This window comes from Pteropus vampyrus, unplaced genomic scaffold (assembly GCF_000151845.1).
Source record: "Pteropus vampyrus isolate Shadow unplaced genomic scaffold, Pvam_2.0 Scaffold44, whole genome shotgun sequence".
NCBI classification, from domain to species: domain Eukaryota; kingdom Metazoa; phylum Chordata; class Mammalia; order Chiroptera; family Pteropodidae; genus Pteropus; species Pteropus vampyrus.
Genome location: NW_011888825.1, coordinates 3,649,005 through 3,664,690, shown reverse-complemented (window position 1 = coordinate 3,664,690; position 15,686 = coordinate 3,649,005). Strand labels below are relative to the sequence as shown.

At 36.7% G+C, this 15,686-nt stretch overlaps 1 protein-coding gene and 1 pseudogene across 1 annotated transcript in view; one reads left to right on the top strand and one right to left on the bottom strand.

Moving 5' to 3' along the window:
* Window positions 1–15,686, bottom strand: part of DNAH9 (dynein axonemal heavy chain 9) — a 327,356-nt gene that overhangs the window by 256,273 nt on the left and 55,397 nt on the right. The window lies entirely within an intron of this gene.
* On the top strand, window positions 2,274–2,392 carry LOC111738912 (annotated as a pseudogene).

Genomic DNA, 15,686 nt, shown 5'->3' with positions numbered 1-15,686 from the left:
CATAGGTGACTGCAGAGTAAATTGAAGAATTGTGGACTTCTGTTTCTAGCTGTCTGATATACATGGTAATATGTATAACCCCTCTGCTAAAACAACTGAAATGCTTAAGCAAATATTTCAAAATCATTTTAAAATGCATCGCTAAGATGGCATGAAATTAAGGAATCTCTAGAGGTTGAAAATGTAGTGAAAGCAAGAACTATGCATGTTTCAAAGCTGGCTTTCATATGATAGTTTCTACTGAACCCTGAAGAATTTGAACCTCTATTTTGATTACTTTATGGCATATGGGGAACAGGTGACTAAGCCTAGAACCCACACGAGGTGAGGAGGCTAATAGGAAGCTGCACACGAAGCTGCAATACCATAAGGGTGAACAAGAAATAAATATGCTGCACAGAGAGGGACAGTATGGAAACTTGCCTGCCTTAACCTGGGTACTACGTAGACCACTGGGCAAGTAGAAGTACAAGTAGTCTGAGGTTGAAAGAGTCCTTTGATGACTGGCAGAAAGAAATACAAATCCTTTCTGGAGAGGTACAAGTATAATCTAATCTTTAAAGGATTCCCACAGATGAGATTCCAAGGAACATTATTTTTATAATCAAAAGTCACAAAATACACAAGGAAGGAAGTCACCATAAGTAGGAGCCAGCAGAAACAGCAAAATTAAACCTGTGACATTTCAGATATTAGAATTCAGATGCAGAATATAAAATAGCAATATTTGACATATTTAAAGGTGAAAAAAAGAATTCTTGTTTAAGCACCTTACGTCACTGTTCTTGACCCACACAGCAGGGTAAAGTGCCTTGTCTGCAATTTCTCAAACATCAATTCAAGACTAAGAACATCTTCATATTTTTAAGTATGACATATCAGCTTAGACAGAAATACTTTCTTTAGAAATTACCCTCCAGAAACCTAGGTAAGCTCTTACAGCTCAGTAGGTCACAGCCCTTTTCCTCAACCCAGCTTTATGTTAAAGTATAAATTTAGCATTGTTTCAAAGTCACGAATGAAAGCAATTTCAGAGGCTCTTCAAATATGCCTCCATGAATCTGTGATAGTGTGTGAACATTTTTATTGAATGATGGATTCCGAAAAGTGACAAAATTTATTGAGGTGAGTAACATGAAAATTATGGCCTATGATGGTATTACTTTGCGAAGAGTAGCACAGGAAAAGCTTTTGATATGTGTTTTAGCAAAGGAAAAATGATCATATATAGGCAATTCCAGGAGAAACAAACTAAAAATTTTCTGTAGGCCTTTGTTATTTTTAATCTATGGAATGAAGAAAGAAACCATTTTTAAGTTGACAAATCAAATGTTATCTTCAGAACACTCTCTAATTGACATATTATAAAAGTGAAAAAATGAATAAATAAAACTGAAGCCTTAAAACTTGAGCAAAGAACAAGAGGGTATAAAAATGAGCAAGCAAAATTACACAGTAATCAAATAGATCTAAAAATAGAAAGTATAATTAAAATCTAAAGCTCGCTGAATGGATTAAACAGATTTAGACAAAGCCAAGGGACAGAATTAGACTGTTGTATGATAAAAGTGGAGAAGTTACTGAAAATGCAGTATAGTAAGACAAGAAACTGAAAATTGTTAAAAAACATAGAGGACAGTGAAAAGATCTCACATAAGTGTATAGGAGCTCCAGAATACAGAAAGGATGGGCAAGAAGCAATCTTTGAGGAGGTCCTGGACGAGAATTTTCTTGAATTGCTGGAAGACACCAAATGTATAGCCTAACAAATTCTGGGTGGGATTATTATAAAGAAATTCTCACAGGGGCACTTTAGTAGGAAACTACAGATTATCAAAAAGGGCAAAAAAAAAAAAATCTGAAAATTAGCTTCAGAGCAAAGACATATTTCTACAAAACAAAACAAACAAACAAAAATTAGACTGATGGCTGACTACTTAGTAACAAAGATGGAAGTCAGGACCCAGTTGGGTATTTTCAATAGACTCATAGAAAATACCTGTTACCTAGAATTCTCTCATTCACAAAACAATTTTTTTCAAGGACATGGTCAAAATATATGCCTTTCATACAAAGAAATAATGAGAGGGTTCTACTGATAGACCCTTATTAGAAGAACTTCTAATGTATAGATAATAGGTCTGTGACATAACGAGCAAAGGTATCAGTAAGTATTTAGGTAAATCTAAACAAACATTGAATGTATAAAATAAAGTATAATTTTTTTGAGTTTAAATAAATAATAGACAACAATTGAAATTACTGGGAATGTTGTCTACAACCATGCCACCCTGAATGTGCTCGATCTCTTCTGATCTTGGAAGCTAAGCAGGGTTGGGCCTGGTTAGTACTTGGATGGGAGACCACTTAGGAATACCAGGTGCTGTAGGTGTTAAAAAAAAAAAAAGAAATTACTGGGAATAAAAGAATATAATTCAATGGATGAACAGTTGAGATCAAACCATTCTAAAGTCTTTGTATTGATTGTGAGGAGAGTAACAATACTGATAAATTATTCTTTTTAAGGATGCTTATTAAAATAGCTATAGTATTCATTAGAATAATAAACCGAGATAGACCAACATGCAGATAGCAGAAAGTAAAAAGAACAAGAAGTAAAAATTAAGAAAACACTAAAAAAAACACACATTCAACCCAAAAGCAGACAAGAAAGGAGGAAAAAAAAGGAAGAAAACAAATATAAAGTATATAATAAAATGGTAGAATTGAATCCAAATCTAGCATAATAGATGTTAATGAACAAAACACTCCAGTTACAAGATCAATAGTAATGTAGATAAAACATTCAATTCTATGCCAATTATAAAAGCCTCACCTAATATGAAGGGATAGAAAGATTGAAAGCCAAGGGATAAAATGAGAGACATCAGGCAAATATCATACAAAGGTTTAATTATAGTAATATAAGACAAAACAGAAATATAGCTACAAGAAATATAGCTAGTGATAAAGAAAATCTTTAATGTGTGGCTGAAAGTTTCAATTTGTCAGGAAGATATAAAAAGTCAAATTCTGTATGCTAGTATATCATAACCTTAAAATATGATACAAAAAGTGACAGAATTACTAAGAGAAATTCACAATCTACCATAAAACTGGAAGATTTTTAACATGACTATCTCTGTAATTGATAAATTAAAGCAGACAATAAAGGAAAAAAACCCAAGGCAGTGAGGATACAGTGGATTTGAATAAAGCAACTTACAAGTTCGATCAAATAAGCAGGTATAGAACATTACACCTAACAGTTAAAGAACATACTTTTTTTTCAAATAAGTGCGCAGAACACTTATAAAACTGACCATATGGGTGTGCATAAAGCAAGCTTCAAATAATTTCAGAAGTTGTTATTACATATATCACAGTCTCTGACCACAGTGCAATTACAAAAAAATTAATAACAGATGTAACTAGAAGAATCCCATGTTTGGAAAGTTAAAAATATACAAACACATCATAATGGATATTAAACATTTTAGAAGAAAATTATAATAAAAATATTGCGTACTATAGGCTTGTGATATATAGGTAAAATTGCACTGAGAATGGAATTTATAACTTTAAGTGTTTCAGAGGGCTCAAAATAAATAAAGCATCCATCTTAAGTCAGCCAAAATAATGAAAATAAATCCAAAAAAAGCAAAAGAAATAATAAACATAAAAGAATAAATTATTGGGTTTTGTGCTGAGTGGACTAAGTCAGACAGAGAAAGACAAATGCCATATGATTTCACTTATATGTGGAATCTAAAGAACAAAATGAACAAACAAACAAAAAGAAACAAACTCACAGATACAGAGAACAGTTTGATGGTTGCCAGATTTTTTTAAAAGGGAGAGATTAAGAAATACAAATTGGTAGTTACAAAATATTCATGAGAATGTAAGGTATAGCATAAGGAATATAAACAATAATATTGTAATAACTATGTATGATGTCAGATGAGTACTAGATTTATTGGGGTGATCGCTTCAAAAGTTATATAAATATCTAATCACTATGTTGTACACCTGAAAGTAATATAATATTGTATGCCAACTATAATTGAAAAATAAAAAAATTTAAAAAGAATAAATTATTGAAATAGAAATAAAATTATAATGAAGAAGATCAGTATGTTCCTAAGATAGTTCTTTGTAAATCTGTGGCAATGTTAATTAAGAAAAGAAGCCAGAAAGCACAAATAAAATTTAATAGAAACAAGAAGAGAGGCATAACCATAGATTCTGTATAGATTAAATAGGTAAAAGAATATCATAAATTTTATGATAATAATTTGAAAACTTACATGAAATGAATATATTTCTAGGCAAATATAACTTATTAAGGAATATAAATCCTTAATATCTCTACAACCATTAGAGAAATTATAAGTAAAAATCTTGCCACAAAGAAAATACCAAGCCCAGATGGCTTAATAGGAGATTTAAATCAAACTTTCAAGGCAGAGAATTCCAACCTTACACCAACTCTTTCAGAGAATAAACAAGGATTACTTTTTACTCATTTTGTGAAAGTAACAAAATCACAGAGCAAGATCAGACAAAGACAGTAAAAGAAGGAAAAACTGAAGGCCAATCTCAATTGCAAACATAGATGCATCAATACTAAACAAAATATTTGCAAACAAAATCATCCAGTGGATATATTGGAAAAGATAACACTTTGTGTTGGGCTTAGAAAGCAAATAATATGTTCATCACTTTAATATTGAGTGAAAAAACAACTATCTTAGTGGAATTAAAAAAAGCACTTGATAAAAAGTTATTATTTATTTATGCTAAGTTTCCTTAACAAACTTCTTTAATCAGATAAAGAGAATCCACAAAAACTCACAGCAAATATTATTATGCTTAGTATCATACTTGTTATTATCACCTCATGGACCATTGGACCAGAAATCCTAGGCAGTATGGAAAGATAAGAAATAGCAATAAAATACATTTTTAAAAAAAGACTGAGAGGGAAGATATGAAACTATCATAACTTTGTAGATGATGACTGTATATAGCAAACCAGAAAGAGTACACAAATTATTAGACTTAATAAGTTAATTTAGTAAAGTTGCTTGCTATTAAATCAATATAAAAAAATCAATTACATTTCCAAAGAAAATATGATTTTAAAATATCATTTATACTAGGAACCAAAAAGTAAAATACCAAAGAATAAATCTTAACAAATACATAAAAATATTTTTAAAGTGAATACAAAATTTCATTAAAGAATATTTAAAATGACATATATAAAAGAAGGGATAACATGTTCTTGGACAGGAATACTTGAAAATATAAAAATGACAATTCTCCTCAAATTGATCTATAGTCACTGCAAATACAATTAAAATCCCTATAGACATTTTCATTTACAAACTGATTTTAAAATTTATGTAAAATAGGCTTCTGATCAAGATGGCAGAAAAGTAAATGTTGTGCTTGCCTCCTTTCATGAACACATCTAAATTACAACGAAACAACAGAATAATCATTATGAGAATCACCTGAAGTCTAGCTGAACAGAAGTCCCACAATGGGGACACATAGAAGAGGCCACTTGAAGACTGGTAGGAGGGGTGGAGATGCAGAATGGGCAGGTCCCATACCCACATGTGGCAGTTGAAAATTGGGAGGAAATCTTGACTACAGAGATCCCTCCGGAGAAGCAAGGGGTCCTGAGACTACACCAGGCTCCTCAGCCCAGAGTTCCAGTGCCAGGAAGAGAAGTCCTCACAATGTCTGGTTGTGAAAACCAGAGCAGATTGTAGCTGAGTGAGATAGAGGGATGCCTCTTTAGGAGCCCACACAATTACTTACTCACTGAGAGACTCACTTGCTCTGAGCTCCAGTACTGACGCAGCAGCTTGATAGGTACTGGAGATATATGGGGAGGAACTGAATTGTCTGGCTACAGAACAAGGGCTGGAGGGGCAACTGTCTACCAGACAAAAGTATTAGCAGAAGCCACTGTTCCTTTGTTGATACTCTCCCGCTTCCCAGGTGCAGATGAATGTGGCTGCCATATCTGGTCTCCATTAACCTGGCTAACCCAATTATCCCCACCCTGGTGGTTCCCTGAGACCCCACCCCAAACAACTTGTGGGGCCATCCAAGTCACTTTCAGTGGCTTTTCCATACAAATGGCCTATTTTGGCTCATGCTGCAGACTTTCCTAAAATCCCTCAAAGGTTTACAAAACTTAAACAAGCAGCGTCTGGCCTCAGCGTGCCCCATACTTCTTGCTGAACATCCCTAAACCCAGCACTAGCAGCAGCTGGCCTTGTTTGTGTCTTGGCCTCTTGAAGCAAATCCAAGCCTAATGCAGGTCATGGCCATCTGCAGATTGCTTGGTGGCTCAAGCCACATGGCTCTGAGCAGGGCACAGGCTGTGGCTGACCTTGGTCTACAGTGAGGCCCCACCTGGAGATCCAGGCCTGCATGACCAGTAGCTGCCTTTGGTCTGAGCCAGAGTATCACCAGGGTCATATATGAAGATAACATACCCAAATGGTAGACTATGCAGGCACCAGAGTCCTGCTAAAGTGAATCCTACTCCATACAGCTCCTCCACTATAGTCATGGCTATTCCTTACAACCAATTAAACTGAGGGCCAATCCCTCCCATTGACAAGCAAAAAGCAATGTAAGCTCAACTATGACAAGCAAGGATACACCCAACCCATACAAGGGACACACCTGAAGCACCTGGCTCAGGTGGCCAGGGAAGACTGTACCACTAGGCCCATAGGATACCTACTACATAAGGGTACTCTACTAAGACTGGGAGACATAGCAGCCCTACCTAATACATAGAAATAAACACAGGGAGTTAGCCAAATTGGAAGATATAAAAACATGTCCCAAATGAAAGAACAGAACAAATCTCCAGAAAAAGAACTAAAGAAAATGGAGACAAGCAATCTACCAGATGAGGAGTTTGAAACACTAGTTATAAGGATGTTCAATGAACTTAGGGGAAGAGTAGATGAACTCAGTGAGAACTTCAACAAAGAGATAGAAAACATAAAGATGGAGACAGAAAACAAAAAAGAACCAGTCAGAAATGAAGACTACAGTAACTGAAATGAAGAATACCTGAGGAGGAATTAACAATAGATTAGAGGAAGCTGAGGTCTGAATCAGCGATTTAGAAGATAAAGTAGTAGAAAACACCCAATCAGAACACCAAGAAAAATGAACCTCCCAAAATGAGGATATTTCAAGGGCCTCTGGGACAACATTAAGCATACTAACATTTGCATCATAGGGGTACCAGAAGGAGAAGAGAGAGGGCAAGGAATCTAAAACCTATTTGAAGAAATAATGACGGAAAACTTCCCTAACCTAGTGAAGGAAATAGACATACAAGCTCAGGAAATGCAGAGTCGCAAACAAGATGAACCCAGAGGCCCATGCCAAGGCACATCATAATCAAAAAGCCAAAGGTTAAGGACAAAGAGAGAATCTTAAAAGCAGCAAGAGAAAAACAGTCACCTACAAGGAAGTTCTCATAAGACTGTCAGCTGATATCTCAACAGAAACTTTGCAGGCCAGAAGGGATTTGCAGAAAATATTCAAAGTGATTAAAAACAAGAACCTACAACCAAGATTACTCTACCCAGCAAACCTGTCATTTAGAATCAAAGGATAGATGAAGAGCTTCCCAGACAAGAAAAAGCTAAAGGAGTTCATTATTAGCAAGCAGGTATTATAAGAAATGTTGGAGGGACTTCTTTAAGAAGAAAAAAATATATAAAGAATATGAATAACTAAATAGTAGTAACTACATATCTATCAACAATTATTTTAAATGTAAATAGATTAAATAAATGCTCCAATTAAAAGAAAACGTGGCTGAATGAATAAGAAAACAAAACCCTTACATATGCTGCCTACAAGAGACTTCAGATGGAAAGACACACACAGACTAAAGGTAAAGGGATAGAAAAAGATATTTCATGAAAATGGAAATAAACAAAAAAGCTGGGGTAGCAATAACATACCAGACAAAATAGACTTTAAGACGAAGCTTATAACAAGAGACAAAGAAGGACTCAGTAATTCCACTTCTAGGTATTCATCTGAAGACACCTAAAACACTAATTTGAAAAGACAGCATTCATATGTTCACAGAAGCATTATCTGCAATAACCAAAATATAGAAGTGATTTAAGTGTCAAACAATAGATGAATGAATAAAAAAGAAGTGGTACATATATACAATAGAACATTACTCAAGTATAAAAAAGAATGAAATCTTGCCATCTGCAACAGTATGGATGGACCTAGGGTATTATACTGTTAAATAAGTCAGACAGAGAAAGACAAACAACATGATTTTATTTATATGTTGAATCTAAAAAAAAAAAAACAAAATAATCAAACGAAACAGAAAAACTCATAGATACAGAGAACATTTTGATGCCAGATGGAAAAGGTGTTGAAGGGTGGATGAAAAAGAGGAAGGGATTAAGAAATACAAATGGGAAGTTATAAAAGTTATAGGGATATAAAGTACAGCATAAAGAATATAGTCAATAATATTGTAATAACTATATATGGTGTCAGACTTATCTGGGTGATCACTTTGTAAGTAATATGAATGTCTAATCATTATGTTGTACACCTGAATATTGTATGCCAACTAAGATAATATTGTATGCCAGCTGCAATTTAAAAAATTGTTTGAAAAATTATGTAAAATATTAAGGGCCAAGAATTGTTGAAGCATTCTTAATGAAAATGAATGAAGTGTAGTATTGCCCTGCCAGATATTAAAATTTATTACAGAGCTAGTCATGAGGACTGTGTCATATTAATGCATCAGCAGACAAGGGGATACTTAACGTGAAAGATAAAACTATAAAACTTTTAGGAGAGGATATAGGAGAGTATCTTTAGGATCTCAGGGAAATAAAGGATTTATTTAACAAGACATGAGGAGCTACATAAAGGGAAAGATGAACACATTTTGGCTACATTAAAATGAAGAACTACTCTTCAAAATATACTGTAAATGCAATGGAAAGACAAGCCACAAAATGAGAGTCTATATTTGCAATATATACAACTAGCAAAGGATTAGATATAGAATACTTAAGTTACTTCTAAATATCAAAAAGGAAAATATAAAGTCTAATAAAAATAGGCAAGAGCTGTGAATATAAAAGAAAGAATATAATGACTCACCCAAAATATAAAAGATGGGCCACTTTATTCCTAATTAGCGTAATGCAAAATATTTACCATAATGAGATACCACTAAGCTCCCACTATAATGGTTAGCATTAAACGGTCCATCGTCAAAGATGTGGGGCTACAGGAATTGTCACACCTGGCTGTTCTGCCTTGGAGACAGTTGGCATTATATGCATTCTATTTGACTCAGCAATGCTGCTCTTATGTATATACCTTAGAGGAAATTGTGCCCATGTACACCACAATACGTGTGTAACAGTATTCATAGCAATACTGTTGATATTAGCAACATCTTCTGAAAGAAACCACATGTTCATTAACCACAGATAAGTTGTGGTATATTCATGTGATGGAATACTCTACGGCAATGAAAATGAATGAACTACTGCTATACTCCAAACATAGAAGGATCATAAACATAATGCTGAGTAAAAAATAGAACACAGAAAAATATACAATATGCAAAATTGTTTTATTTTCATAAAGTTTTAAAATACAAATTTATATATGTATTTGTGTATGAGTGTGTATCTATATGTATGATGTGTGTGTGGATATATAAGCACATATAAAGCCATGAAGAAATCATAAAAAAGATTATGTCACATTTAGGACAGAGGTAACGTCTGACGGGGAGTGAGAAGAATTTATTTGATCAGGGAAAAGAGTGCATACAGGAAATTTAAAATATAGCCAATATTCTTTTATTTAGCTGGATAATGCAAATACAAGTATTTGTTGTAATATTTTTCTCTAAATTGTATGTATGCTATATTTCATAATAAAACTTTTTATATGGAGAGAATGGAGGAAGAAGTAAAAGAATAAAGTATAAACACATCTCTTTAAGTTTTGCTGTGAAGGAGGCCACAAAAAAAAAAAATGGTGTAGCCAGAGGACTTGTGGGGCCATGTTTCTTTTTATTTTAAGATGGCAGATGTGATAATACATTTGCATGCTGTTGAGAATTGATAGGGAATATTTAAGGAGATAAGTCTTAAGTAGATGAGAAGAAAGAGGCTAGACTTAGAAAAGCAGGCATAGCTTATCCACTGAAACAGCTGAGGTAGTTGAATGTATGGCTTCAAATGGAAGTTGACTGGTAGATTTTTCCATGAAAATGTGAGTTCATTCTCTTGTGATTGCTTCTAATTTTTCAGTGAAATGAGAGCCGAGGTTATAAGGGCAGAGAGGATATATGAGGTTCAAGGAGAGAGAAGAAAAAAGAGTTTGGGAAGCATCTATGAAAATGCAAAGGACCTACTTGAATTTTATATTTATAAATGTAATATGAGATTGGTCAGAAGAATGGTTTGTTTTTCCTTCATCAAGGATGAATCACTCAGGTGCAGGTGTGGAGCACTGAGTTTAGATAGAGTCATGATTTTATAAGGTAGAAGTGGGAATGGTGAGCAAGAGTGATAAACACTGAGAAAGCATAGGGGCCAAAGGATGGGAAATCTGGAGAGATCTGAAGAATTTTGATGGCAGGATTGCCAAGAAAGTGACCTGGAAAGATACCAGGTGGTGGTTAGAGAATGGAATGCTTAAACCTGAGATTCTGAAGGGAGAACAATTACTTCCAAATCTTTCTCTCTGCCCTACCAAGAGTATAATTAGGAATTAGGTAGCAGAAGTATGGTGGAGAGAAGGGGCACTGGAAAGAGAGGTCAACAAAATGATTAATTGAAAGGTTGAATGAAGACTGCATGTGGCTGTTGGGTCACTAAGGATGATTAACAGCAGAAGGCTGGGAAAGGTAGACTGAGCCAGATGATAAGATCTTCAGTGATGGGGAAGAATGACTAAAAGCTTGGTAGGTGACTTCATAAAGACAAGTGGCAGTTGGTAGTGTCTAATAGAATTTGCTCCAGTGGAGCTGAGGATTTTGAAGAAAGAGTGTGGTGAGAAAGTCTGGAAGAAACACTGAAGAATAAGGATACCTTATCTACATGTAGGCCCAGTGGTAAGAGGGATACAGGAGAAAAATCAGCCCCTACTTGGAAGTACCACAAGGCAACCAGCGTCCTCAAAGAGAGGGCTGAGTTTCTGGAAGAGCAAAAAGAGGGTAAGAGAAGACATATAGTGGGCATTTGCTGATGAAAGACGCTGAGGTCTAGGGGAAGGGTACAGGAGAAGGCTTTGCAAAGGCAAGGGTTGGGGGTTGAGTCACATTAAGGCATAAAGAGCTAAATGGAGGTGAGAGTTTAGGTAATGTTATGGACTGAATGTTTGTGTCCCCTACAAATTCATATGCTGAAGCCCTACCCACCAATGTGATAATATTTGGAGATGGGGTCTTTGGGAGGTAATTATGATTAGATGAGGTCAAGAGGGTAGGATCTCATAAGGGGTTAGTGGCCTTATAAAAAGAGAAATAGATAGCTCTTTTTCTCTCTACCCACCTACCACTTCTCTCTCTGCACAGGCATGGAGGAAAGGCCATGTGAGGACACAATGAGAAGGCAGATATCTGCAAGCCAGGAAGATAGCTCTCACCAGGAATCATATTGCTGGCACATTGATCTTGGACTTCCTAGCATCCAGAATTGTGAGAAATAACTTTCTGTTGTTTAGGCCACACAGAACATGTTATTTTTTTTATATATATATATATAACAGCTACTAGGATTCTATTACCATTTCAATGTATGTATGGGAGTAGAGGGGTTCCCCATACCACCAAGCAATTCTCTGACACCATGTGGATGTCCTACCACTTAATACAGTTCTGAAACTTTGTACCAGGAGATACCATCAGATTCTACAGGTTAAGGGCTCTGTCCTACCCGACTGCCCCATACCTGCCAGACAACAACTGTAAATCCAGGTGGTCACTTCTGCCTCTGATGAATTCACTATAGATCAGAAGTTTCAGTGACCTCTTGCTTGGGTTCTATTAATTTGTTAGAGCAGCTCACAGAATTCAGGGAACCTGTTTACTGACTAGATTACTGTTTTATTATAGAAGATACAATTCAGGAATGGAAGAGATAGGCCAACATACAGGGGAAAAGTGTGGAGCTTCCATATCTTCTACAAGCCTACCACTCTCCCCAAATCTCTATATGTTAACCTACTTGGAAGCTTTCCAAACTCCATCCCTTTTGGTTTTTATGGAGGCTTGGTTACATAGGCATGATTGATTTAATCTCTGGCCATTGGCAATTGATTCAACCTCCAGCCGCTCTTTCTTCCCTAGAAGTCAGTGAGGTGGGGCTGAAAATTCCAATCTCTAATTACATGGTTGGTTCCCCTGGTAACCAGCACTCATCTTTAGGTGGGGTACAAGTCACCTCATTAGTATAACAAAATACATCTATATTACTCTCAACACTTAGGAATTTCAAAGGGTTTTAGGAGCTGTGCCAGAAGTGGGGACAAAGACCAAATATATATTTCCTATTATAAATCATGATATCACAGCAACCTACCCTGAAAAAGACAGATGACACAAAAAAGTTTGTGCTTCTCACAGTAAGTAAAGTACATAAGATATAAGGCAAGATGGGATTAATCCTGACATCTACTAAGGGAAAATGGAAATCACAGAATTACATAGCACATAATAAATGGTTTTTATTGTTCTTATATCTATTTTATCCAATTCTTGAACAATAACGCATTCTCCTAAAGTATAGCAAAATAGATAGTTTATGGAATCACTAACTAATAAAACTGGAAGGTAGGTACCTTAGAGAAATCCAGTCATACTGTCTCCTCTCAGAGATAGAAGATAGGGGTTCAAGAACAAGGACTAAGTTCTAACTGATCTATCATGTGTTTATCTTGTTAAGCCAACTATTAGATCCTGCGAAGCCTTTCCCAGTAGAGTTGCATGCCAGCTGCTATCACTATTCCCTGTATCAACCATGTGTTTTTGATGCTCTGACATCTGGATCCCTGCTGACCCTAGAGAAATTGCCCATTCCAGGGTTAGCCAATTCCTAGAGATAGTAAATGACTTGCTTTTGAGCATGCCTTTCATATACAAACCAATCAATCCAGAGTCTATATCCCCAACCACTTCCTTTAACTGGCTCTATACTCCATGCCACTGTCCACCTGCCCTAATCACCCTAAGGCCAGGTACCAGACAACTAAGAACATTCCCTATGCCCCAGTGCCTGTTGAAATTATTCAAACTAGCCAATGCTAAACTTGCTTATCCTGTCTCATCCATTCTTTTCCATGGACCCACAATAAAGGCTCTTCTTCATGTTTCCTCCTTGCTCCCTTTGCCTCCTGATGCCCCTGGTGCTTTCTGTGTGGCCCTGCATGGTATGGTGTGCCCCCTCTTCTCGGGATCTATGAATTCAACAAACTATCTTTTATTACTGGAATTCACGAATTGATCTGTTGGCCTTGCCAAACCTAAATAATAATGAAATCTAAATTTTGAGAAATGCTCCTATGCCCTTGGATCACCAGACCTACTGATGGAGAGGGACCACAGGGCAGCTGTCCCTTGAATGGTACTCTATTCAAGGCATCACTGTTACCTCCTCAACTTCTACCATTGCTTCTTTTCCCCTTCTTGCCTCCCTGAATGTGGAAAACTGGCTTCTTCTTCTTCTTAAAGAACATCTGTGAATCCTTATTCTAAACATCCCATACTGCTTTCCTGTGGTTTTCTAGTGGTGGCCCATCACCCCTGCAAAATTTATCTGTAGATAGGCACATCCTTGACTTGGCTGTTTCCTTTCTAGATCATGAAGCAGGATGGCTGTAGCATTAAGCCAGACCAGCCCCAAACTCAGGGGAGGGATCACAGCTCCCCTGTAGCATCAGCTGACACACCAAAAGCTGATCACTGAATGGAGGGGGACTGTGCCACCCTACAGGCTTCTGTGGGGAGGGAATAGAAGTTAAGATTCTGACTTTGGTGGATCTGTAGGGATAAGGCTAAGGTGAAGTAACCAGGAGACTACCAACCAACTTGATTATTTATTTAGAGGATGAAGCTCTCACTTAGAAAGTCTAGTGCTAGGCTGAGTGGTCTAGGTCCATAGCAGAACAGACAGAATTTCAGATCCAATCTCTTGCAATGCTAGAGGGGCACCGAGAGGCATCAGAAGTGTAGGGATTTAGTGACTTCCTCATTACACAGCTGGATAATCTGAGACAAGGAGTAGTAAAAATAAAATCTAAGAGGCCCATTAGACTCCTTCTACCTCTCAAGCTTAAAGAGATTTCAGAGTCAGAGTTGTGAAAGGAGGTTGAATCTGCTATTATTGTATTGAACATTATTTACCACTTACTGAGTGCCTTTCACATAGTGGGCACCAAATGGAAAATAAAACAAAAAGAGGCCATGTCTTGTGAACAAAGGAAAGGGCAAGACTAAAGTTACTATTGGTGTCTAAAAGCCTAGAACTTCAATGAACCCATGGAGGAAAACATGAAGAAAATTAAAAACATGGAGTTCCTGACAGCCTGGGATGGCAGAAGAAAGCTGGAACAACAATATTACCTGTTAGTGACATAGTCAATAAGATGCTGTTTGAACATGAGGCTCCATCTTTTAATTATATTCAGCAAAGATGCTTTAAAGGGTCGTACATCAACCTTCATCCAGTTGTCAAACACCTTGATGGGCTCCAGCCTGCACACATCTTCATAGAGCTTTTCATAGGAGTCAATCTGTGCTTTAAATTGATGGAGGAGGGGAGGGTTCTCTGGGATGCTGTCTTCTGCATGAGCTTCGATCTCCTCAGGTGTGAGGACATGCCCATACAACAGAAACTGGCCCAGAATCTCCTTCCGGTCCTCCACATAGAGGTAGGAGTATTGACTAAAGGTGTTTTGATAGAGGCAGCAGAGGGCCATCATGCTCTGGACTCTCTCCATGAGCATGTTCCGCATCTTTGCCAAATCAGCCATGCCCTCCATGTCAACCTTGGGGAGCAAGACAACAGCAGGCAGGTTATACGCCAACACTTTGCAAGAAGTCCCAGATATGTTGGCAGGCAGGGTGGTTGCAGATCCAGTACCTGATAGTGGGGAGAGCTGTTTTGTGGGGAAAGCCGTGGCACCAAAGATGATATTCGAAAAATGCTGGCGATAAGACCCTCAACAATGTCATAGAAGCCACCCCTCACTCCAGACTCTAGAGATGGAGAGAAAACTATTTCTGGGATTTCTAAGCTCATCTGTGCTTCGAATATCGGAGTGAGTCCTGCCTTACATTCTGAAAAACAAGGAGGAAAAAAAAGAAAATGGGTAAGATAGGCAAAGAGAAATCCCATTTTAAAAACACTCAGAGCATTGAGCATTTCTTTCCTTTAAATAAGCTGCTTGGGTATAGAAAATTAAAATGTAAAATTTGGTAAAACCCAGAATAGGTGAGAGTGACAGTCCTACAGTGTTTATCAACAGGGGAACCACTGACATTTTAAACTAGCCATTTTTTAAACAGGGCTGTCTCGGGCATTGCAGAACATTTACTTTTCTTGTATTCAGAGAGAACA